We start from the raw sequence: 27,035 nt of genomic DNA on the forward strand, positions 1-27,035 counted from the left end.
TCCCTTGGCCATGCGCTGTGAGCGCTTCCTGTCTTCTGACCTCATTTCATGTCGGCCGTTGCGGTTAGCGATGGACATGAATCCCAGACCCACAGTGTGTTTTCAAAAAATCACACTGCGTGGCTGGGATTCGTGGCCTTGTGCAGTAAATATGTTTGCCGCTCACACATGTCCTTACACCTGCTTCAGACTGGGCGGCCTCATCTGATCCCTTATCGCATGCCGCGGTCATGAGGCCACCCAGTCTGAAGAAGTCGGAAGGAGATGAGTGAACACAGGCAAACATATGCACTGCACATGCCCATCAATCACACCCTCGCTGTCCAAAAAAATAAGACACCGAGGGGCGTTGTTTCGAGCAGGGCAGACGCACAGGCGCAGCCAGCTAACCAATGATGTCAAAAGACGGGCAGCGCTAACAAGGGTGGTGCTGCGTATCATTAGAAAGGAAAGTCACACCTCAGGGACAGTGGAATGGTCTCAATGAGACACATTTAGTACGTGTTTAATTAAACGTGGGCAAGGAGAAAAAGTCAGCCACCTTGTACAAATGCAGCAGTACTGCTGTACAAGGTGGCTGTTATACATAGAAACACCTGGGGGTGGGGGGCAGGCTTCCTTCAATTTCAGTTCATGTGCCTGCGTGGCGTTTGCAGGACACGTTGCCAGCTGCACAGCAGGGGAACAGCTGGCGTTGCTGAACCCCACTGACACATTGACTGGTGTTTTTCTCTGTGCAGCTCGCATGTCCGGGCAAAAACTGGCGGTGTTAGAGCCCAGGGTCAGCAGGAGGAGGAGAGGAGCAAAGTGTAGGCCGAAGCCTCCACTGGTGGCAGCTTTTGGTTGGTTGTGCCAGCGTGGCTTGTGCTGGACACGATGCCGGCTACACAGCAGGGGAACAGCTGGCGGTGCTGAACCCCACTAACACATTGGCTGGTGTTTTTCTCTGTGAAGCTCGCATTTCCAGGCAAAAACTAGCGGTGTTAGAGCCCAGGGTCAGCAGGAGGAGGAGAGGAGCAGAGTGTAGGCCGAAGCCTAGTTGAACCAATTTCAAAGGTAACCTTTAACCCCCCCCTCAGGTGTTGCAAGGTACAAGAGCCACACCTTGTGCAGCATTAATGCTGCACAAGTAAAAGGTTGCTCTATTTAGTTTGCTCCTTGCACACGCTGAATAAAACACGTACACTATTTAGCCCATTATACTGTCAAACAGTAGTGGAGGCGTGACTTGTCTTTTTAAGGAGACGCAGCACAGGTGTCAAAATTTACACCTAGGTGCTGGGCGCAGATTCCTGAGCGTTGTTATTAGCTGTACAGGAGTCTGCGCTATTGTGATCCCTTGGCCATGCGCTGTGAGCGCTGCCTGTCTTCTCACCTCATTTCATGTTGGCCGTTGCGGTTAGCAATGGATATGAATCCCAGGCCCGCAGTGTGTTTTCAAAAAATCACACTGCGTGGCTGGGATTCGTGGCCTTGTGCAGTAAATATGTTTGCCGCTCACACATGTCCTTACACCTGCTTCAGACTGGGCGGCCTCAGCTGATCCCTTATCGCCTACCACGGCCAGGAGGCCGTACAGTCTGAAGAAGGCGGAAGGAGATGAGTTAAGACAGGCGAACATATGCACTGCACATGCCCATCAATCACACCCTCGCAGCCAAAATATATGAAACGAGGGGGGTTGTGTCGGGCAGGGCGGACGCACAGGCACAGGCAGCCAATCAATGATGTCAGAAGACGGGCAGCGCTACCAAGGGGGGTGGTGCGTGTCATTAAAAAGGAAAGTCACACCTCAGGGACATTGTAATGGTCTGTAATGAGACACATATTTTACGTGTTTAATTCTACGTGGGCAAGGATAAAAAATCAGCCACCTTGTACAAATGCAGCAGTACTGCTGTACTAGGTGGCTGTTATACATAGAAACACCTGGGGGGGTGGGGCCAGGTTCCTTTTAATTTCAGTTCATGTGCCTGCGTGGCGTTTGCAGGTCACGTTGCCGGCTACACAGCAGGGGAACAGCTGGCGTTGCTGAACCCCACTAACACATTGGCTGGCGTTTTTCTCTGTGCAGCTAGCACTTCCGGGCAAAAACTAGCGGTGTTTAAGCCCAGGGTCAGCAGGAGGAGGAGAGGAGCAGAGTGTAGGCCGAAGCCTGCACTGGTGGCAGCTTTTGTTCTGTTGTGCCAGTGTGGCTTGTGCTGGACACGTTGCCGACTACACAGCAGGGGAACAGCTGGCGGTGCTGAACCCCACTGACACATCACCTAGTGTTTTTTCTGTGTAGACAACACTTCCAGGTGGCAACTGACAGTGTTGAAACCCAGGGAATCAAAGAGGAGCAGAGTGTAGGCCGAAGCCTGCAGTGGAGCAAGTGTGGAGCAAGTTGAAAGGGAGCCTTTAACCCCCCCCCCCCCCCCCAGGCATTTGTTGCTGAAAGAGCCATCTTGTACAGCAGTAATACTGCACATGGAAAGTGGTGGCTCCGAAAATTATGCTCCCTGCAAACGCTAAAGTACACACTCATATAATGTGTCCCCTCACACTGTCAAACCGTCCCGGAAGTGGGACTTTCCTTTGTAATATGACACAGCAAAGCCGTCATTCCAAACCCCTTGGTGCCGTGCGCCACCTCCTCAACGTTGTTTGGTTCTGTCACGGAGCCCGCGCTGTAATGTTATCCCTTGGCCATGCACAGTTAGCGGTGCCCGTCTTCTGACATCATGTAGGTGTCAGGCTGGCAGTGCCTGTGCGTCCAAGCTGCCCGAGATCCAACCTTGCAGTGTCATCTAATGTAGTCCCACTGCGGGCCAGGGATCCATGGGCATGCGCAGTGCATATCATCGCCTCTCACTCACCTCCTTCCTGCTTCTTCAGACTGTGCGGCGTCACGGCCGTGGCATGCTATTAGGGATCAGCTGACGCCGCCTAGTCTGAAGAAGCGTGAAGAAGGGGAGTGAGAGGCTAGTATATGCACTGCGCATGGCCATGGATAGCAGGCCCACTGTGGGATCACATTAGACGACACTGCGAGGTGGGGTTTCGGGCAGCGTGGACGCACAGGCGCAGCCAGGACGACAACAAATGATGTCAGAGGACGGGCAGCGCAAACTGTGCATGGCCAAGGGATAACATAACAGCGCAGGGTCCATGACGGAATCAAACAACGCTAAGGAGCCAGCGCACGGTGGCAAGGGGGTAGCAATGACGGCTGTGCTGCGTCACATTACAAAGGTAAGTCCCACCTCCGTGACGGTTGGACGGTGTGAGGGGACACATTACATGAGTGTGTAGTTCAGCGTTTGCAAGGAGCATAATTTCAAGAGCGACCTTTCCCTTGTGCAGTATTAGTGCTGCACATGGTGGCTCTTTCAGTAACAAATGCCTAGGGGGGGGGGACAGGTCCCCTTACATTTTAGTTGTGCCAGCGTGGCGGTCGCATGACACGTTGCCGGATACACAGCTGGGGATCAGCTGACGTTACTGAACCCCAATAACAGAGGAGCGACTGTTGACTGTGCAGACAGCACTTCCAGGCACCAACTGGCGGTGTTAGAGCCCAGGGACAGCAGGAGGAGCAGATTGGAGGTATTGCCGCACACACAGCTGGGGATCAGCTGACGTTACTGAACCCCAATAACAGAGGAGCGACTGTTAACTGTGCACACAGCACTTCCAGGCACCAACTGGCGGTGTTAGAGCCCAGGGACAGCAGGAGGAGCAGATTGGAGGTATTGCCGCACACACAGCTGGGGATCAGCTGACGTTACTGAACCCCAATAACAGAGGAGCGACTGTTAACTGTGCACACAGCACTTCCAGGCACCAACTGGCGGTGTTAGAGCCCAGGGACAGCAGGAGGAGCAGATTGGAGGTATTGCCGCACACACAGCTGGGGATCAGCTGACGTTACTGAACCCCAATAACAGAGGAGCGACTGTTAACTGTGCACACAGCACTTCCAGGCACCAACTGGCGGTGTTAGAGCCCAGGGTCAGCAGGAGGAGCAGAGGAACAGAGTGTAGGCCGAAGCCTGATTGGAGCAAGTTGAAAGGGAACCTTTAACACCCCCCCCCCAAGACGTTTGTAGCTGAAAGAGCCATCTTGTGCAGCACTAAGGATGCAAAAGGAAAAGGTTGCTCTTTTAATTATGCTCCTTGCAAACACTGAAGTAAACACTAAAAATGTGTCCCCTTATACCGTTCAACCGTCCCGGAGGTGCGAATTTCCTTCGCAATGGGACACAGCACAGCTGTCATTCCTATCCCCTTGGTGCCGTGCGCTGCCTCCTGAGCGTTGTTTTAAGCTGTCACGGAGCCTGCGCTGTTCTGTTAGCCCTTGGCCATGCCCAATTAGCGCTGCCTGTCTTCTGACATAATTTGGTGTCAGGCTGTCAGTGCCTGTGCGTCCACGCTGCTCCAGGTCCCACCTCGCAGTCTCGTCTAACGTAATCCCACTGCGGGCCTTGGATCCATGGGCATGCACAGAGCATATACTCGACTCTCACTACCCTCCTTCCCTCTTCTTCAGACTGTGCGGTGTCACGGCCGTGGCATGCTATTATGGATCAGCTGACGGCGCACAGTCTAAAGAAGGCGGAGGGAAATGAGCGAGAGCCCGAGGGGAAGATATGCACTGCGCATGCCCATGGATCCCAGGCCCGCAGTGTGACTCAATCAGAAGACACTGCGAGGCGGGATCTCGGGCAGCGCGGCCGCACAGGCGCAGCCAGCCTGACACCAAATTATGTCAGAAGACAGGCAGCGCAAATAGGGCATGCCTAAGGGATAACAGAACAGCGCAGGCTCCGTGACAGCTTAAAACAACGCTGAGGAGGCAGCACATGGCACCAAGGGGGTAGGAATGACGGCTGTGCGGCGTCACATTACGAAGGAAAGTCCCAGCTCCGGGACGGTATAACGGTATCAGTGAACACATTTTATAAGTGTTAAGTTCTGCGTGTGCAAGGAGCTAAACCAAAAGAGCTACCTTTTCCTTGTGCAGCATTACTGCTGCACAAGATGGCTCTTTCAGTAACAAACGACGGGGGGGGGACAGGTTCCCTTACATTTAGGTTGTTGTGCCAGCGTGGCGGTCGCAGGACACATTGCCGGCTACACAGCTGGGGATCAGCTGACGTTACTGAAACCCAATAACACTGGGTCGTATGTTTTTACTGTGCAGCCTGCACTTCTGAGCCGCAACTGGCGGTGTTGGAGCCCAGGAATAGCAGTTCAGGTGGTAGAAAGATGAACACAGCAGGAGACCTGGATGACACCCAATTACTTAATCAGGCAGAGGAGTGGCAAATTCCTGCGAGATCCAGGCCTGGTTCATTTTCAGGAAAGTAAGCCGGTCAACGTTATCGGAGGACAGTCGCATGCGACGGTCTGTTAGTACACCACCTGCGGCACTAAAGACACGTTCCGATAAGACACTAGCCGCAGGGCAAGCCAGCACCTCCAATGCATACTGGCTTAGCTCTGGCCATGTATCCAGCTTAGAGACCCAAAACTTGAACGGGGAAGAGCCGTCTGGGAGTACAGTAAGAGGGCAAGCCATGTAGTCTGTCACCATCTGACGGAACCGTTGCCTCCTGCTGACTGGAGCCGCCGGTGATGGTGTAGACATTTGGGGCGGGCACACAAAAGTGTGCCAGAGTTGTGCCATACTGGGCTTGCCTTGGGCAGAGGCACTGCTTCTGCTCCCTCTTTGGGCAGAGCCTCCCCCACTGCCTCGACGCACTGAGCTGCTTTGTAAAGCACTAGCAGCACTCCTCTCAGTTGGACAGGAGAAGATGATGGAATTCACCAGTGTGTCGTGGTACTCCCGCAATTTACGCTCCCGGGTCAACGCTGGGATGAGGTTTTGGACGTTGTCCCGGTAGCGAGGATCGAGGAGGGTGAACACCCAATAATCAGGCATGTTGAGAATGTGGTCGATGCGGCGGTCGTTTCTCAGGCACTGCAGCATGAAATCCACCATGTGCTGCAGAGTGCCAACTGGCCCAGAAACGCTGTCCACTGCTTGAGACATGATCTCTGCCCGCTCGTCATCACCCCACCCTCGCTGTACACACTGACCACTGGACAATTGTGTCGCTCCCTCCTCTGGACGGAGCTCTTCCTCCTCCATTGACTCCTCCTCATCCTCCTCACAAATTGGCCCCTGCGTACCCCTTTGTGAGGAACCACGTGGCGCTGACTCTCCAGAAGCTGATGGAAAAGGTGACTCCTCATCCTCCACCTCTTCCACAACATCATCCCTTAGCCCTTGCAAAGTTTGCTGAAGCAGGCAGATAAGGGGGACAGTCATGCTGACTAGTGCATCATCTGCACTTGCCATCCGCGTGGAATAATCAAAAGGACGCAAAACCTGGCAGACGTCCTTCATAGTGGCCCACTCTGTGGTTGTGAAGTCTGATCGGCGCTGACTGCGACTTCTTTGCGCCTGATGCAGCTGGTACTCCATAACTGCTTGCTGCTGCTCACACAACCGCTCCAACATATGTAACGTGGAATTCCACTGGGTAGGTAGGTCACATATGATGCGGTGTTCCGGAAGGCGGAATCGGCGCTGCAGAGCAGCAATGCGGGATCTGGCCAAGCTGGAACGCCGCAAGTGAGCACACTCTAGGCGGACCTTGTGCAGCAGGGCATCAAGATCCGGATAGTCCCTCAGAAAACTCTGCACAACCAAATTGAGCCCATGTGCCAGACATGGGATGTGATTGAGGTTGCCAAGGGCCAAAGCTGCCACCAGATTTCGGCCATTGTCACACACTACCATGCCTGGCTGGAGATTCGCTGGCAGTAACCACACATCGCTCTCCTGCTTGATGGCATTCCAGAGCTCCTGCGCTGTGTGGCTTCGATTCACCAATGAAACAAGTTTCAAGACGGCCTGCTGACGTTTGGCCACGGCTGTGCTCATGTCGGTCATAGGTAAACGTTCACGGGTCCATGTGGAGGTGGACTGTGACGGCTCCTGCAGAGTTGATTCTGAGGAACTTGTGTAAGAGGAGGAGTCAATGCGTACAGACTGGATTCCTGCAATCCTTGGAGTGGGCAGGACACGTCCTGCGCCACTTGCACGATCTGTACCTGGCTCAATAACATTAATCCAATGGGCAGTGAGGGAAACGTATCGCCCCTGTCCATGCTGACTGGTCCACGCATCGGTGGTGAGGTGGACCTTGCTACTGACGGCGTTCAGTAGCGCATGTTTTATGTTTCCCTCAACATGCCTGTGCAGGGCAGGGACAGCTTGCCTGCTGAAGTAAAAGCGGCTGGGCACCTTGTACTGTGGGACTGCCAATGCCATCAAGTCACGGAAGCTGTCAGTCTCCACCAGCCTGAACGAGAGCATTTCCAGGGACAACAGTTTGGCAATGCCTGCATTCAGAGCCTGTGCTCGGGGGTGGTTGGCCGAGAATGCCCGCCTTTTCTCCCATGCCTGTACTACCGATGGCTGTAGAGTAGACTGGGAGTGTGAGGATGACTGGGAAGGTGGTGCTGTGGGTGGAGTTACACAAGGTCTCTGGACAACAGTGCCAGAGGTTCTTCCATGGCGATCCTGGGAGGAAGCCAAACCAGCTGTGCGTGAGCTGGAGGAAGAGGCAACACGAGCTGAAGAGGTGGTAGCTGCCGCTGTTGGTTGGCCTACATCTTCAGTCTGTTTCTGTAACTCCACCGCGTGCCTGGTCCGCACATGTTTCCACATATTTGTGGTATTGAGGTTGCTGACATTTTTCCCTCTTTTTACTTTCTGATGACACAGCTTGCATTTGACAAAACAAATGTCATCTGCAACTGTGTCAAAAAAGGACCAGGCACTGCAAGTCTTGGGAGCGCCCTTTTTGGCTTTGGAAAGAGACAGGCTCCTAACGGGTGCCAAAGTGGAGGCTACAGGCTCCGCAGTCTTCCCCCTCCCTCTCCCTCTTTGGCCCGTAAGGGGAATCTCTTCCTCAGAGCTGCTCCCACCACCTTCCTGTTCCTCACGCCACGATGGGTCAACGACCTCATCATCTCCACTACCCTCTGCCACCAACTGCTCCTCCTGGGTAGTCTCGGCAGCACAGTACGCACCAGAAAGCGTCACCTGAGTTTCATCATCAGATGCATACTGCGCTGTGGTCACCGGAGGCACTGGCCCACCCGCCTCTTCAGAGTCAGAGAGACAAAGCTGTTGGGCATCACTGCACACTGCCTCTTCTTCCATTTCTCCAATGCTGCTTGGCTGGCCCCCTGTTTCCAAGCCAAGAGATTCAGAGAACAGAAGTAGAGACGGCTCCTGTCCTGGGCTCTCTGACTGCCTGCCCAATTTGGCAGGTGGTGAAGAGACAGATGGCTGCTCTCCAGTGGTCTGTGCCTGAGAGGATGTGGCACTAACTGAAGTCGATGCCGAGGCGTTAGCTGCCATCCACCTGACAACGGCTTCAATTTGGTCTTCACGCAGCAGCGGTGCACGGCGCTCTCCGACAAAGCTGTGCATGAAGGACTGTTCCCTGCTGAAACTGAGTGACGACGAGTCACCGGCGCCCGCAGCAGGCACAGAATCACCACGTCCTCTCCCTGCTCCTCTCCCTGCTCCGCGCCCACGCCCACGTGCCTTACTCCCTGCCCTCTTCATCTTGGTTGACAGATAAAGATAAGCAGAAAAGTACTAAGGCCTTAGTGTGCTTATTCCTGAAATGCTCCTCCTAACAGGTGTAAGAAACACTAATGTTGTAAAGTGTGGACTAAACTTTATTATTTTTCAAATGTGGCCTACACAGGTGTTAAGTTGTGTTTGGTGAACTTTACTTTTTTTTTTTTTTGCAGATCGGGCTACAGAGCTAGTTTAAATCACACGTAGACCGTGCAGACAGCCGTAAACGGCGCTGCAAGGCCCAAAAAACCTCCTCTAGGTTATCCTATTTAGTGTTTTTCCACTATTTAGCTGGAGACGGGTGGAAAGACACTAATAGGGAATTTTTTTTTAAAATTTTAAACAGGCTGCACTATTTGAAAAAAAGGAAAAAATTTTTCAAGGTATGAGGCAGTAACGCACCCTGAGCTGAATCCAACCGGCTATGGCTGCACACAGACTACAGGGCGAGCTGCGCTCACACAGAGACCGTGCAGACAGCTGTAAACGGCGCTGCAAGGGCCAATAAACACCCTCTAGGTTATCCTATGTAGTGTTTTTCCACAATTTAGCTGGAGACAGGTGGAAAAACACTAATAGGAAATTTTTTTTTTAAATTTTAAACTGGCTGCACTATTTGAAAAAAATGAAATTTTTTTTCAAGGTATGAGCCAGTAACGCACCCTGAGCTGAATCCAACCGGCTATGGCTGCACACAGACTACAGGGCGAGCTGCGCTCACACAGAGACCGTGCAGACAGCCGTAAACGGCGCTGCAAGGCCCCAAAAAAACCCTCTAGGTTAGCCTATGTAGTGTTTTTCCACAATTTAGCTGGAGACGGGTGGAAAAACACTAATAGGAAATTTTTTTTTTAAAGTTTAAACAGGCTGCACTATTTGAAAAAAAGTTAATTTTTTTTCAAGGTATGAGGCAGTAACGCACCCTGAGCTGAATCCAACCGGCTATGGCTGCACACAGACTACAGGGCGAGCTGCGCTCACACAGAGACCGTGCAGACAGCCGTAAAACGGCGCTGCAAGGCCCAATAAAACCCCTCTAGGTTATCCTATGTAGTGTTTTTCCACAATTTAGCTGGAGATGGGTGGAAAAACACTAATAGGAATTTTTTTTTTTTAATTTTAAACAGGCTGCACTATTTGAAAAAAAGGAAAATTTTTCTCAAGGTATGAGGCAGTAACGAACCCTGAGCTGAATCCAACCGGCTATGGCTGCACACAGACTACAGGGCGAGCTGGGCTCACACGGAGACTGTGCAGACAGCCGTAAACGGCGCTGCAAGGCCCAAGAAAAACCCTCTAGGTTATCCTATGTAGTGTTTTTCAACAATTTAGCTAGAGACGGGTGGAAAAACACTAATAGGAAATTTGAGAAAAAATGTGCAGCAGGCTGCACTATGAGCAAAAAAGGACAACTGTGTGAGGCAGTGTGAACCCCCCCTGAGCTGAATACAACCGGGTATATGGCTGCACACAGACTACAGAGTGAGCTGCACACACACACACAGAGACCTTGCAGAACGCTGTTAAAACAGCGCTGCAAGGCAAGAGCAAGGTGAACAGTGAAGAACACACAGCGTTTTGCTAAATTAGCCTTTGGAAAGGAAAATAAAGCAATTAGCTATCTCAACTGGCCCTCAGTTAGAACACAGCGTCCTGTCCCTAACTGAAATCACAGCAGAGTGAGCGCAAAATGGCGGCAGCGTTTTTTATAGTGCAGAGTGACATCATTTCAGCAGCCAATCACAGCCTTGCCAGTACTTACATGCCCACCATGCTAAACAGGATGTGCCCACACTTCCAATCATTCCTCATTGGCTGCTGCGTTCAGTTTGAATTCTGGGAACTTCCGATTCCGGTATCCGATACGCGGGAAGTATCGGAATTCGGTATCGGAATTCCGATACCGCAAATATCGGCCGATACCCGATACTTGCGGTATCGGAATGCTCAACACTACACACGATTAGCAATATGTGCTGTCAGGGATGTTTCCTGAACTCATAGACTTGTATGTGTAATTTTGATCCGTGGCTCAGAGCAAAACAGACGTCTCTCTGACATTTTTGCAAACACAAAGTCAGCAAAAAAACATGGACAAGTGAATAGCCACATAGATTATAATGGTGGCACGTTTCATCAGTAAAAACAAGGAAAGCACACTTACGAGAAAAACGTAGTCTGTATGAGTTCTAAGAGTCTGTCTTATGCTATTAACATGAAATGTCTAAGGCCGGCCTCACACTCAGCGTATAAAAATACGGTCCGTAATTTACGGCCGTAATACGCAGAAAAGTCCCCAAAATAGTGGTCCGTATCTCCTCCGTAGGCAGGGTGTGTCAGCGTATTTTGCGCATGGCATCCTCCGTATGTAATCCGTATGGCATCCGTACTGCAAGATTTTCTCGCAGGCTTGCAAAACCGACATACGGACATACAATGGATCCATGTTCTCAAAAAATTGTAAAAACATATATACTGTCTCTCTCTCTCTATATATATATATATATATATACCGTATATGTCAGTGAGACACACATATACAGTGGGGCAAAAAAGTATTTAGTCAGTCAGCAATAGTGCAAGTTCCACTACTTAAAAAGATGAGAGGCGTCTGTAATTTACATCATAGGTAGACCTCAACTATGGGAGACAAACTGAGAAAAAAAAATCCAGAAAATCACATTGTCTGTTTTTTTATCATTTTTTTTGCATATTATGGTGGAAAATAAGTATTTGGTCAGAAACAAACAATCAATATTTCTGGCTCTCACAGACCTGTAACTTCTTCTTTAAGAGTCTCCTCTTTCCTCCACTCATTACCTGTAGTAATGGCACCTGTTTAAACTTGTTATCAGTATAAAAAGACACCTGAGCACACCCTCAAACAGTCTGACTCCAAACTCCACTATGGTGAAGACCAAAGAGCTGTCAAAGGACACCAGAAACAAAATTGTAGCCCTGCACCAGGCTGGGAAGACTGAATCTGCAATAGCCAACCAGCTTGGAGTGAAGAAATCAACAGTGGGAGCAATAATTAGAAAATGGAAGACATACAAGACCACTGATAATCTCCCTCGATCTGGGGCTCCACGCAAAATCCCACCCCGTGGGGTCAGAATGATCACAAGAACTGTGAGCAAAAATCCCAGAACCACGCGGGGGGACCTAGTGAATGAACTGCAGAGAGCTGGGACCAATATAACAAGGCCTACCATAAGTAACACACTACGCCACCATGGACTCTGATCCTGCAGTGCCAGACGTGTCCCACTGCTCAAGCCAGTACATGTCCGGGCCCGTCTGAAGTTTGCTAGAGAGCATTTGGATGATCCAGAGGAGTTTTGGGAGAATGTCCTATGGTCTGATGAAACCAAACTGGAACTGTTTGGTAGAAACACAACTTGTCGTGTTTGGAGGAAAAAGAATACTGAGTTGCATCCATCAAACACCATACCTACTGTAAAGCATGGTGGTGGAAACATCATGCTTTGGGGCTGTTTCTCTGCAAAGGGGCCAGGACGACTGATCCGGGTACATGAAAGAATGAATGGGGCCATGTATCGTGAGATTTTGAGTGCAAACCTCCTTCCATCAGCAAGGGCATTGCAGATGAAACGTGGCTGGGTCTTTCAACATGACAATGATCCAAAGCACACCACCAGGGCAACGAAGGAGTGGCTTCGTAAGAAGCATTTCAAGGTCCTGGAGTGGCCTAGCCAGTCTCCAGATCTCAACCCTATAAAAAACCTTTGGAGGGAGTTGAAAGTCCGTGTTGCCAAGCGAAAAGCCAAAAACATCACTGCTCTAGAGGAGATCTGCATGGAGGAATGGGCCAACATACCAACAACAGTGTGTGGCAACCTTGTGAAGACTTACAGAAAACGTTTGACCTCTGTGATTGCCAACAAAGGATATATTACAAAGTATTGAGATGACATTTTGTTTCTGACCAAATACTTATTTTCCACCATAATATGCAAATAAAATGTTACAAAAACAGACAATGTGATTTTCTGGATTTTTTTTTCTCAGTTTGTCTCCCATAGTTGAGGTCTACCTAAGATGTAAATTACAGACGCCTCTCATCTTTTTAAGTGGTGGAACTTGCACTATTGCTGACTGACTAAATACTTTTTTGCCCCACTGTATATATATATATATGTATATTTATATATATATATTAATATATCATACAGCGATAGATAGCTTAAAAGTCGGTAATTCAATTGCCGGCTTTTGCAATCTCCTTTCCAAACCCGACATGATATGAGACATGGTTTACATACAGTAAACCATCTCATATCCCTTTTTTTGCATATTCCACACTACTAATGTTAGTAGTGTGTATAGTAGTGTGTATGTGCAAAATTTGGGCGCTCTAGCTATTAATTTAAAGGGTTAAATCGCGGAAAAAATTGGCGTGGGCTCCCGCACAATTTTCTCCGCCAGAATGGTAAAGCCAGTGACTGAGGGCAGATATTAATATATATACATATATGTGTCTCACTGACATATATATATATACCCCTATACTATGTGTAGACATTTATTTTAGCTATTCTATTCTAACCTGTCAGTGTGATTTTACTGTACACTGCACTGAATTGCCGGCTTTTCAATAGAACACCGCTGCGTATTTCTCGCAAGTCACACTGCTGGTCCGTGTGTAATCCGTATTTTTCTGGCCCCCATAGACTTTCATTGGCGTATTTTTTGCGCAATACGGTGACAAACGCAGCATGCTGCGATTTTCTACGGCCGTAGAAAGCCGTATAATACTGATCAGTAAAATACAGCTGATAGGAGCTAAGGCATAGAGAATCATTGTACCGTATGCAATCCGTATTTTCAGCACCTCTCATATGTCCGTAAAACACGCTAGTGTGAGGCCGGCCTAATAGTAATGAATCCAATAATCCACAGTATCCACAGATTTCTGTTTGCATGAAGCAGCATTATGCCCTGTAGAGCACTACTTCATTGAGAATTCAGAATAACAATCCGAATCCGAGACATTACATATTTGGCTACAATTTCTCTTTATTGACCCAATATTAAGGATGAGGACAGAGTACAATGAGATGCTTTTTTCTTGTTTTTTTTTTTTTATTTATTTTATTTGCTGCTGTCTTCACATTTTTAGAAAAGAAACTTTCAATTTCTACCCATTTTCAAAATCTGTAATTGAAAGATGATGACACAAATAACGTCTTAATCACACAAACAATTGTCTTAATGAGTGCTTATGATAGATAACTGTATATCTGAACACTGCAATCAAGCGCTTTCTTTTCTTATCTCCATTGCAACCAAAATAACAGAAGTTTCAATTTTCTATCGCACCTGAAATCAGTGAAATTGTTGGAATTCTGCTTCCCTGAAGACACAAGTTGTTTTTTTCTCCTCTTTGTGTTTATAGGTGCATTATACAAAGGTTAGGCTGGACCTTGGCCCTGCTAATGGCAAACATCAGAGCAAGAAAAAGTAAATAGCAATAAACATCCATTCCTAAAGGTAATAGAAAATACAGTATTAATAGGAATGATATAAGGCTATTGGGGGCCATTATTAGATTGCCCTCATTATATTATTATTTTGCCACCGGCTGTGTACATTGGCGGGCAAGGAGCATTCCTTTAGATCCACTCCCGCAATAAAGAATTACAGAATTACCTTGGCCTCCTACCCAGCACTTTCTCTATGACTGAACATACATGTTATCATGCTGGTTGCATCATTTAGCACATACCACCCGCCAGCCAGAAGATGCCTATACCACTTGGGAAAAGGAAATATAACTAATGAATTGGAGGTGAGGACTTGTAATTGTAATGACTTGGATGAGAAGACATAATTGTAATAAATTGGAGGAGGGAACATGTAATTGTAATTAGGTGGAACAGTGAGCACATTTGTGGGGGGCTGAGGATTCAGGAGAGGGACTAGTAATGAAATGGGGGAAAGAATACATTGGTTATTAAATTTACATTATTATTGGGCGGGGGAAGTGCTGGCTTATCTATTCATGCCTTAAATGGTGTAGCACAATGGCTAATTACTGTATTTTCTGGCGTATAAGACTACTTTTAACCCATGAAAATTCTCTCAAAAGTCGGGTGTTGTCTTATACTCCAGGTGTCGTCTTATAGGGCAGATGCGGAGTAATCTGCGGTCGCCGCATATTGTGGGGGGAGCGGTCCCAATGACGAGGTGAGGGGGCGCCTCACCGGGAAGGTGTAAGTGAAGCAGAGGCAGAGAAGGAGATAACAGGATACAAGGGCAAGCCAGATGAGTGAAAGAGGAGTGTTTTTCTAGGCACAGCATCGCTCTCTCTCTTTTTTGCATAACCCTGGCATCCCAGACACTGACAGTTTGCTTCACTTACACCTTCCTGGTGAGGCGCTCCCTCACCTCGTCATCGGGACCACTCCCCCCCACTATATACGTCGACCGCAGATTGCTCCGCACCCACCCTATAAGACGACACCCGGCATATAACCCAACCCCCGACTTTTGAGAAGATTTTATATTTTAACTGGAAAAGCTGGCGGTCATCTTATACACCCAGTGGTCTTATACGCCGGAAAATACGGTATATATTAATGGTGTGGTACTTATTTGTATTCAGTGGTGCAAAGTGGGCTGGGGAACCTTTTTACAGTCCATTTTCTAACAAATCCTTCATGCCTCTGCTAAAAAGCTGAAGATGAAGAGGAGTTTGCATCGTTCAGCATGACAGCAATCCTAACCATACCTCCAAATCAATAAAAGAATGCATTCACCAGAATAAGATTAATCTTTTGGAATGACCCAGCTAGAGCCCAGACCTGAAACCAATTAAATATCTGTGTGTTGACATGAAAAGGATGCTGCACAGAGGAGATGCCCACTCAGTGTGACAGAATTGGAGCACTAGTGCACAGAAAAGTGAGTGAAGATTGCCAGTTCTAGATGTGCCATGCTGATTGGCGGTACTCTGGTCCATCGGACATATCAGTAGTGTCTGGCTGCTGGATAGGGGGCTTCAAAATGTTTTTATAACCCCAGCATTGCTTTTAATCAATCACATGTGCATCATCTGTGCATCACTCTAGCGCTGTCGCTTATTACATAGTGTCACTGTGGTCAAATTCCAGGAGAGTACATCAAAGACAAAAGATATAAGACAAACAAATAGTCAAAAGCAAAGACCGAAATCAGTCAACAAAGGTCAGAGGACATCAAAAACAACAGTGGTAATATAAACGAGTAGTAAAAAAGGCAATTCTGAGGTCTTGCAACAAAGATCAGAATATCAATACAAAAGCACAGTGCAAACACACTAGCGAGTTAGGCTATGACTGGCAATAATGATAGCTGTGTCTAGATAGTCGTGCGTGTGTAGGGGGGAAAAATAACCAGGTTTGTCTCATCCGTAACGAGTCCAGAACCGTCGGGTCTGTCACCTAGGATACAGGAGGGAGAGCTTGGGGTGTCAGAGTGTTCCCTGTGCTCGAGAGAAGGGGTTTGGCTAAGCAGACAGTCAATGCACGTGCAGAAATTCAAACAGTTCAGGCGGGAATGGCACGCGCGCGGAAGTTCTGTCAGAAAAGATCAGCTGTGAGGCGACTGGGCGGCACTAACTGGAGCCGACAGATGGGGTCCCACTGACACACCGGAGATACCACTGTCCATGCTAACATCGCTGTCCCCGCTTACATCACGGACATTTACTAGACTGCTGACGCGGCCGCCTGTGTTCACATATTCATCCTGGGGGGTGACCATGAGAGGCAAGGCCTGTGTATGGGATACAGGCGCTGAACAGTACAGTGCAGCGGACCGGGCTGGCCATTATAAACAGTGTTGGGACAGTGTCATAGGCCCCGCTAGTGTAAGGGCTCTCACTGCAGAGAGAAGAGATTATTCCCCTTCCTTCCTTCATCCATTGAGGCCAGTGCCCATGCTGGAGCCACAGACTATCACCGCCATTGACAGGATTGGGGGAGGACACCGCCATCGCCGGGACCACCTGAGCACACCGTCAACGTCAGGGAAGTTTTCTCCCATTCTCCCCAGAACTGTGATAAATCCCCTTTGGGCATAATCTAACAGTCCCAGTCGCAGACAAGAGCACATCCGTGAGAGGAGCCCAAAGTGTTAAGTGCATAGTTTACATTTTATTCCTTTTTAGTATATTCTGTGTTAGGAAATTACTTCATACCCTTGTTTATATATCTCCCTGCGAGGAGTTAAGGTACCGTTACACTAAACGACTTACCAACGATCACGACCAGTGATACGACCTGGCCGTGATCGTTGAAAAGTCGTTGTGTGGTCGCTGGGGAGCTGTCACACAGACAGCTCTCTCCAGCAACCAACGATCAGGGGAACGACTTCGGCATCGTTGAAACTGTCTTCAACTATGCCGAAGTCCCTGGGTAACCAGGGTAAACATCGGGTTACGAAGTGCAGGGTCGCGCTTAGTAACCCGATATTTATCCTGGTTACCATTGTAAAAGTTAAAAAAAAACACTACATACTCACATTCCGATGTCTGTCACGTCCCCCGCCGTCAGCTTCCCGCACTGATTTTACAATTCTGACCACTGTCACTTTATGAGGTTATAACTCTGGAACGCTTTAACGGATCCTGCTGATTCTGAGAATGTTTTTTGGTGACATATTGTACATCATGTTAGTGGTAACATTTCTTCGATATTACTTGCGATTATTTATGGAAAAAAATGGAAATATGGCGAAAAATTTTAAAATTTTGCAATTTTCAAACTTTGTATTTTTATGCCCTTAAATGTCACACATAATAGTTAATAAATAACATTTTCCACATGTCTACTTTACATAAGCACAATTTTGGAAACAATTTCTTTTTTGTTAGGAAGTTATAAGGGTTAAAAATTGACCAGCGATTTCGAATTTTTCCAACAAAATTTACAAAACCATTTTTTTAAGGACCATCTCACATTTAAAGTCACTTTGAGGGGTGTACATGACAGAAAATACCAAAACTTGACACCATTCTAAAAGCTACACCCCTCAAGGTGCTCAAAACCACATTCAAGAAGTTTATTAACCCTTTATGTGCTTTACAGGAACTGAAACAATGTGGAAGGAAAAAAATGAACATTTAACTTTTCTTGCAAACATTTTACTTCAGAGCCAGAGCCATTTTACTTCAGTTTTATTTTCACAAGTGTTAAAACAGAAAATGAACCACAAATTTTGTTGTGCAATTGCTCCTGAATACGCTGATACCCCATATGTGGGGGTAAACCACTGTTTGGGCACACGGCTTGGAAGAGAAAGAGCACCATTTGACTTTTTCAATGCAGAATTGGCTGGAATTGAGATCGGATGCCATGTCGCTTTTGAAGAGCCCCTGATGTGCCTAAACAGTGGAAATCCCCCACAAGTGACACCATTTTGGAAACTAGACCCCTTAAAGAACTTATCTAGATGTGTGTTGAGCACTTTGACTCCCAAGTGCTTCACAGAAGTTTATAACGTAGAGCCGTGAAAATAAAAAATCACATTTTTTACACAAAAATTATATTTTCGCCCTCAAATTCTTATTTTCACAAGGGTAACCCCTTTCACAGTAGAAACCCCCACAAGTGACAACATTTTGGAAACTAGACCCCTTAAGGAAATTATCTAGATGTGTGGTGAGCACTTTAAACCCCCAGGTACTTCACAGACGTTTATAACGTAGAGCTGTGAAAATAAAAAAAATCACATTTTTTTCTAGAAAAATGAACTTTTTGCCCCAAAATTTTTATTTTCAGAAGGATAACTGGAGAAATTCGACCACGACCGTTGTTGTGAAATTTGTCCTGAGTTCCCCAATACCCCACATGTGGGGGTAAACCACAGTTTGGGCGCATGGCAGAGCTTGGAAGAGAAGGAGTTTCGCTTGACTTTTTCAATGCAGAATTGGCTGGAATTGAGATCGTATGCCATGTCCCGTTTGGAGAGCCCCTGATGTGCCTAAACAGTAGAAACCCCCCACAAGTGACACCATTTTGGAAACTAGACCCCCCAAGGAACGTATCTAGATGTGTGGTGAGAACTTTGAATGCCCAACTGCTTCACAGAAGTTTATAATGCAGAGTCGTGAAAATAAAAAATATTTTTTTCCACAAAAAGGATTTTTAAGCGCCCAAGTTTTTATTTTCACAAGGGTAACAGGAGAAATTGGACCCAAAAGTTGTTGTCAAATTTGTCCTGAGTGCTCTTATACCCCATGTGTGGTCGGAACCACTGTTTGGGCGCACAGCAGAGCTCGGAAGGGAAGAAGCGCCGTTTTGGAATGCAGACTTTGATAGAATGGTCTGCGGGCGTTATGTTGCGTTTGCAGAGCCCCTGATGTACCTAAACAGTATAAAACCCCCACAAGTGACCCCATTTTGGAAACTAGACCCCCCAAGGGACTTATCTAGATGTGTGGTGAGAACTTTGAATGCCCAAGTGCTTCACAGAAGTTTATAATATAGAGTCGTGAAAATAAAAAATATTTTTTTTCCACAAAAAAGATTTTTTAGCCCCCAAGTTTTTATTTTCACAAGGGTAACAGGAGAAATTGGACCCCAAAAGTTGTTGTCCAATTTGTCCTGAGTACGCTGATGCCCCATATGTGGGGATAAACCACTGTTTGGGTGCACGGCAGAGCTCAGAAGGGAGGGAGCCCCATTTGACTTTTGAGTGCAAAATTGGTTGTCGCATTTGGAGAACCCTGACGTACCTAAACAGTGGAAACCCCCAATTCTAACTAGAACCCTAACCCCAACACATCCTTAACTCTAATGCTAACCCGATCCATAATCCTAATCACAACCCTAACCATAACCCTAATCACAACCCTAACCCCAAAACACCCCTAACCTTAATCCCAACCCTAACCATAACCCTAATCAAAACCCTTATCCCAACACACCCCTAATCTTAATCTCAACCCTTACCTCAAACCTAACCCTAATCCCAACAAACCCCTAACCCTAATCCCAACCCTAACCTTAACCCTAATGCCACACGTAACCCTAATGCCAACCCTAACTCTAATACCAACCCTAACCCTAATCCAAACCCTAATCCCAACCCTAACCCTAATTCCAACTCTAATCCTAACTTTAGCCCCAACCCTAGCCCTTACTTTAGCCCCAACCCTAACTTTAGCCCCAACCCTAACTCTAGCCCTAACTTTAGCCCCAACCCTAATCCTAACTTTAGCCCTAACTCTAACTTTAGCCCTAACCCTAGCCCTAACCCTAACACTAGCCATATCCCTAACTTTAGCCCCAACCCTAACCCTAGCCCTAACCCTAACTTTAGCCCCAACCCTTAGCCCTAACCCTAGCCCTAACCCTAACTTTAGCCCTAACCCTAGCCCTAACCCTAACTTTATCCCCAGCCCTAAACCTAGCCCTAACCCTAACCCTAGCCCTAACCCTAACTTTAGCCCAACTCCTCTAGTTGCCAGCCAGCAGATCATGGCTGGCGCACTGCACATTCGCCCACTATTTTCTTACCGGAGGAAGAAGCTGGCGGCCAGGAGGGGATGCAGGAGGACCCAGAGACACCGGTAAGTATAACAGGGTCCCCGATCCCCTTATTTCTCTGTCCTCTGATGTGCGATCACATCAGAGGACAGAGAATAACACGTCGCTTTTTTTCTTTTGCGACCGCTGGTAAACAGTTAATTACTTGCGATCGCAATGCAGGGGTAGGTAACAACCGCCCCTTATCATGTTCTTTGGGGTCTCGGCTGCCTTTAAGTTCATAGTTATGAATGGTAGCTCATGCTTTGAATTAAAGTATATTTTGGAATGCTGAAAATGTAATTGGAATGTGTAATCATAAATAACCTGTAGTTTAAATTAAGTTTCATGTTAAATATATTTTTAAGACATTTTAATGTTCTATAGAGACACATAGTCGCACTGCTTCATCTCGGAAGCATTAGAATAACAGGTAAGGCCTAGTTCACATTTGTGCTCTACCCTAAGCATTTGCATCTATATCCCCCCAAAAAACAGTATTCAGACAGCACTATTAGCTGTAATTAGGCAAACAGAATCACTTAGGACTATGATTGCCCAGCAATTTTGTTTTAGGTGAACAGTACACACAAGTTAGGTAGACCATGCTTTTGTATCCATCCAAAAAAATGGACACAACCAAAATAGAGGCCAAACGAACACCAAAGTGACTCTATCTGCCTCATTATGAAAGACTCTTTTGGGCATCGGGGATCCTGTTTGAATCCCATTTTGGGGCATTTTGATGGAAGCCAGAATCTTGTGCTCAGCATAGAGCACTGAATAATGTGAAACTAGCCTAATACTTATGAAACAATAGGGGATGGTCACAACTCCCCTTCTCTCACAACCTGCAAATGACCTCTGAAAGGTCACAGAACATTCCTAGAAAATTCCCCCATAGAAGTTAATGAATAACTTCACTCTCTTGTTTCCCATAGACTATGTCGTCTTGTAAAGCACAACTTTAAATGCTGCAGTTGCTCGTGAAATACAACGTCAATATATAGGGGCACTTCCAATAACCAAGAATTTCAACAAAAAGTAAGCTAGAAAAGTCATAGGAAAAAAGTAACAAGCTTTATTAAAGAATCACTCCAATCAAAGCTTTTATCCTTTTAATATAATGACATCATCATATTACATAGCATTATATCATTTTGTCTTTCTTCCCAGTAAATTATATTAGGTCTCTGACATCACATGATTAAAAAACAAACTAACTGAATCCTTCTAAGTTCTCAGTAGAAACATGTCAGCTGGGTCAGAAATTGAAGAGTGGAATGTGCAGGGACAAGAGGCTTCCTGTTTCTACATAGAGTAGAGAAAATGCAATAATTAACTGAGTAGAATGGCAAAATGAGCAATTGTATGCAGGGGTGGATTAAGGGTAGCTAGGGCCCCGGGCTGTTCAGACACTGTGGGCCCCCCGGTCATGTGACGGGGTCATGTGACGGGGTCATGTGACGGGGTCATCATATACCTGAACCAGATTATTCCAGAAAAATAGTTGCTGTGTGAAACTATAACCTGTCAAACATCCATTGATCTAGTCAATTTACCCTTCAGTTCAGTATATAGTATACAGTAACACTGACTCACCAGTGACATGTCTAGGTGAAGTCCTTCATCTTTCATCCAGCACAGACCGCCAGCACTTCATCCAGCCAGGACTCGTCTCTGCAGGAAATAACACAGTTATCTCGAGCTCCGCTTGCAGAACACATTACTTAATTTTTCCCAACTTCTACATTACACCACATTAAGAAAAAGAGGCGACATAGTGTCATTCTACACAGTAACAGGACCGCCCCCCCATTTAAAACAATGTCCTCTAAAAATAAAATAAATACATCACTGCAGTAATAATATCCCTTAATTAGCCCCTATGGTAATAATAATATCCCCCATCCTGGCCCCGTGTATCTCATTCCTGGCTCCAGCCATATGTTCTCCTATCCTGCCCTCATGAGTATCCATTCTGCCCCATATGATCTCCCCATCCTGCCCCATCTTGTCTCCATCGTATCCATCCTGCCCCATGCTCCTGCACGATCTGTCTCCAATCCTGCCCCATGTCTTTCATTCTGCCCCATGTCTCCAATCATGCCCCGTATCTACATTCTGCCCATGTCTCCAGTCCTGCCCCCAGTGTGTCCAGCATCTCTGCCCCCAGTGCTACAACCTCGTCATCATCATCCTGTGTGTTCTCACACCCGTCATCCTCAGAGCCAACCTCGTCCTGCCCCGACCGAAAAAGTCAAGTTTTCGTTTCAATTAGGAGTCTCAGCCTCATCATCATCTTCCTCGTTGTCTCCACCAACAGGAGTTACAGTTTGGGAACGTGGGTCTACATTATGCTCAGAACCTTCTTCATCTGGGCCTGGATCCGACTCACAAAGATTTTGGGCATCAGTGCAGATCATTTCCTCGTCTGGATTCACAGAAGCTCTGGAGCAGACCTCTGATTCCCAGGCTAAAGTATGCGTAAACAGCTCTACAGACTCAACCATGTGTGTTACCCCATGCTCAGACGGGCAGCTGGAGACTTGGGAGCTGTGAGGAAGCAAGTGCGATTGGGGTGACAACTCTGAGGACTGGATTAGTTGTGATGTTGAAGTTGACATGGAGGAGAGCCCACTTGAATGAGCACTTGATATCCGTTTAAACACCTGCTGTTTTTGTGCCTCATCTGGAATTTTTGGCGATGCTTGTAGCGATGGTCGTAAGAAAGGGATCATATCAGATTGTCCACGAAAAGAAGTAGACATCTTACTTTGGCTGGAAGATGGTCTTTCTTCTGCAGATGTTACTGTTGCTTTACCACCTACCCCACGGACACAACCTTGTTTTCCCTTTCCAACATGCCTATTCCCCTTTCCACCAGCAGCAGGCCTTTTGCCACTCATTTTAGTGCTTAACTAATTGGCAACTCTGTATCTGTAGTTGTTGGCACAACAACCGATGGATGAAAACCGAGCAGAACTGAGTAGCCATACTGTGGTACTAGGCCCCAAACTAATAACTGGATTAGATGCAGTGAAAATTGAGATACACAGGCGGTATAGTTTGTTTCACAGGCGGGCTACTATGCTGACGTGCAGACACTGCTTCTAGGCCCAAAACTATTAACTGGATTAGATGCAGTAAAAATAGAGATACACAGGCGGTGTAGTTAATTTCACAGGCGGGCTACTTTGCTGACATGCAGACACTGCTCCTAGGCCCTAAACTATTAACTGGATTAGATGCAGTGAAAATTGAGATACACAGGCCGTGTAGTTAGTTTCACAAGCGGGCTACTCTGCTGATGTGCAGACACTGCTCCTAGGCCCTAAACTATTAACTGGATTAGATGCAGTGAAAATAGAGATACACAGGTGGTATAGTTTGTTTGACAGGCAGGCTACTCTACTGATGTGCAGGCACTGCTCCTAGGCCCAAAACTATTAACTGGGTTAGATGCAGTAAAAATTGAGATACGCAGGCGATGTAGCTAGCTTCACAGGTGGGCTACTCAGATGACTATCAGACAATGCTAGTAACCCAAAAGGATTGGCTGAGCTAGATTACACCAAATGGTGTGACAAACACTTGCACAGCACTGGCACAGACCTGCCTGACATACAGTGCTATGAACTGCTGTAACCTACCCTGAAAAGGGCTGATATTACAACTAGTCCCGACTCCTCCCGACTCCCTAAACCTATCTCTCTGACAATTCACTCCCAAAAAACACTCTTAGGGCTTGTTTTCACTTGCGAGGAACACGTCCGTGTCTCGCATGTGGAAACGAAGCTCTGGCGCCGGCACTGTGGAGCGGAGCGTGCGGCCGCATAGCAACACATGCATCTGCACGCTCCGCTCCGGAGTGCCGGCACCAGAGCTTCGTTTCCACATGCGAGACACGGACGTGTTCCTCGCAAGTGAAAACAAGCCCTTAGTCTGTATAGCACCCACAGCAGCAGCGGTGCCGCCTAACACTAAGCTGCAGCAGTGAGGAAATGGTGGCGACGGGGCAAATGGCTGGTTCTTATAGGGCAAGGAGGACATGTGACATACACAGCCAATGACACATGCCCTTGCTTGTGTGCATCACATGCACATTGCTGTGTGTGTGTGCACTGCTGGTAAGCTGAGAGACTTCACCTCCCCCACTGTAAATGCGGGAAAGAAAAAAAAATGGAGATCGGCGTTATTTCAGCACAGATCTATCCCCCGCCCCCTATATACTGAAACAGTCTATTAACAATGATAAACAGTTTTAATGTGCAAATCAAGCTAGGCTTTTGGTGAACGAACAGTTATCGAACAGAAACTCAAACAGCCGAATATTAAGCAAATTGTTCGGGTTCAACGAATGACTCGAACACCGCCCAAAACAGCTCGAATTTGAAATTGGCGAACAGTTCGACTCGAACACCGCTCATCTCTAGTTATCATTCATATTCTCTGAAAAAGGGCCAAGAAAGCTAAAATTCTGCTGGGGTATGTAAACTTTTGAGCACAACTGTATATTATCATGCATACCTATGTACAGTACTTGCTTGAAGAGATTTATTTGTGTTCTATTCACCCTTGATGATTTTTAAAGATGTTATTATGTGTGCTAATTTGTGTAATTAATAAAGCATGTCACCATTTTTCATATGGGTTTTTTGTAGCTTCTTTTTTGTTGGAATAGCAGCTGCTCATGCAGGATGTGTGCCACCGTAATCATGTATGCAAAATACATTTTAAAAAGAAATCTACAATAAGAAAATAAAAACACATTGGAAAAAGAAAATGTGAATAATGTGTTTCACTATTTGATTAAAAATAGCATGTGATACATTGACTTTAAATCAATTTGGTGCAGTCAGTGATGAGCATTACTTTACAGACAGAAACATACCAAATATGATGAGAAAAGCTTTAAACAAATTGGTATGTGCTTCACTTATTTCCCATTTCCCTCAGTTTATACGAGCAAAACATTTATCATTCTATTGGTAAATCTTGGAACCCAAATGGAGTCAGTAATAAGTGATAAGACTTGATTGTGGAAATAGTCTTACAATCAAAGTGGAGAAACATTTCCTAGAATTTCAATAAAAACAGTGATTGAATGCATCATTGATACATTATGAAGCCCTATGACTATGACTGCTACTATTATTAAACTCGCCACAATATCAGCGAGGAAAGCTACAAAACATATTTCCCATGCTCTGTTTTTCATTAGTAAATATTTACTGTTCTTTGTGCATTAGCAGAAGCAAGAAATGAACCAGGCTTCGTTTTTAGGTCACACCATCAAATGTAATGATGCCTTAAAGACATCTTTAATTACCCAATTACCCTACCTCGACATCCTTAATTACCCAAGATACCCTTTCTGAGATCCTTGGTTGCACAAACAACAACATGATAGAAATGTAATGGTGGAAATATGTTTAATTGCTGTTATTGAATTTACTCTGCTACATGAATATCTCATTTACAGGTGTCAATTTTTCCTGCTGGGTTATATAGACAGCATCAACTTTGAAAATCGCTGATTATTAACAAATGAACAAGTGAAATTGTTTGTTTTTCATTAAGACATTTAAACAGTGAGGTTAGTGCCCTCAGCTATGTACAGTATTACTGTCTTTTCAGCCTAAGTCCTTCTTCTTTAAAATGAGGTTAAAATAAGGAGTGAATAGCACAATGGTCTTTCAGGAATAGTAGTTATAAAATATGCGCAGTGCTTTGCTTAAAGGGATTGTTCACTTTTAACAAGCAAAGCAAATTAGACTGGCACGGAATATAATGGGTTGTCAAAGATTTTTCAGAATTGGGCTAAGGCAGGAAATGACATAAAATATTTACAAAAGAATTACTCCGTGAAATCCCTTCTGTTCAGATGCCATTACTCCTGTATCCTCTGTCATCCTGCAACGTTGACATCATAGCCATCATAGACATCACCATTGCTGCCAAACATGGGCTAAAACCGGCTTGCTGACATGAATGGCATGTTAGTGTTCAGGCCAAAGATTAGCTGCCGAGGTCGCAAGGAAGATGTATATGATGCAAACAATACATGATCAACTGGGAACATCTGAGGAGTGGTGCTGGAACATCTTTGAATGGAATATATTTATAATGCTTTTTTCAAACAAACATAATAAGTAGAGATGGGCAAACCTGAACGATAAAGTTCGGCATCCGTACCGAACACCTACTGTCAGGGCACGGACACCGAACATGAACTTAACCAGGAAGTCCGTGTTACTCTTCGGGTTCGGCTCCCCTAATACCAGAAGTTTGTCGCGCTGTCATATGCAGACAATGCAGCAAACACTGCTTCTGATAGGCAGTAAAATCATTACCGCCCGTCAGACAGCCACGGTTCCCACTCTGTCATATGGCAGCTTGAGTCCTCAGCTGTGATAGGAGGTAAAAAGATTACCTCCAATCATGGGCGCTAGCTGATAGGACTATACTGCTTCCATCAGCTGCCGCCTGCTGCCGCTAATAACAGCGAGAGAAGTCATGGCTGATGGGAGTATTCATCAGCCGATGCCTGTGCTGGTAGGTAGGGGAATAAACCAAAACTGAGAAGGATAAGGAATTACCACACATACAAACCAAGCAACAATCACTAATAACTCCTTCAACTCTCCTTCTCATATGTACTCCCTCCCACCGTTTGCCATGCAGCAAATGCTTGCTCTGACAAGGGTTAGTATCAGAGAACAGATTATTCAGGGGAAAGGAGTGGCTAACCAAACTCAGCTGTGAACACAGGGATTTCCAACATGTGCCGATTAACCCCTGTTCTGCCAGAAGAAATAAACACATTTAAAATTATGGAGAAGTCATTCT

The sequence above is a fragment of the Ranitomeya imitator genome, chromosome 5 (genome assembly GCF_032444005.1).
Source record: "Ranitomeya imitator isolate aRanImi1 chromosome 5, aRanImi1.pri, whole genome shotgun sequence".
Lineage (NCBI taxonomy): Eukaryota > Metazoa > Chordata > Amphibia > Anura > Dendrobatidae > Ranitomeya > Ranitomeya imitator.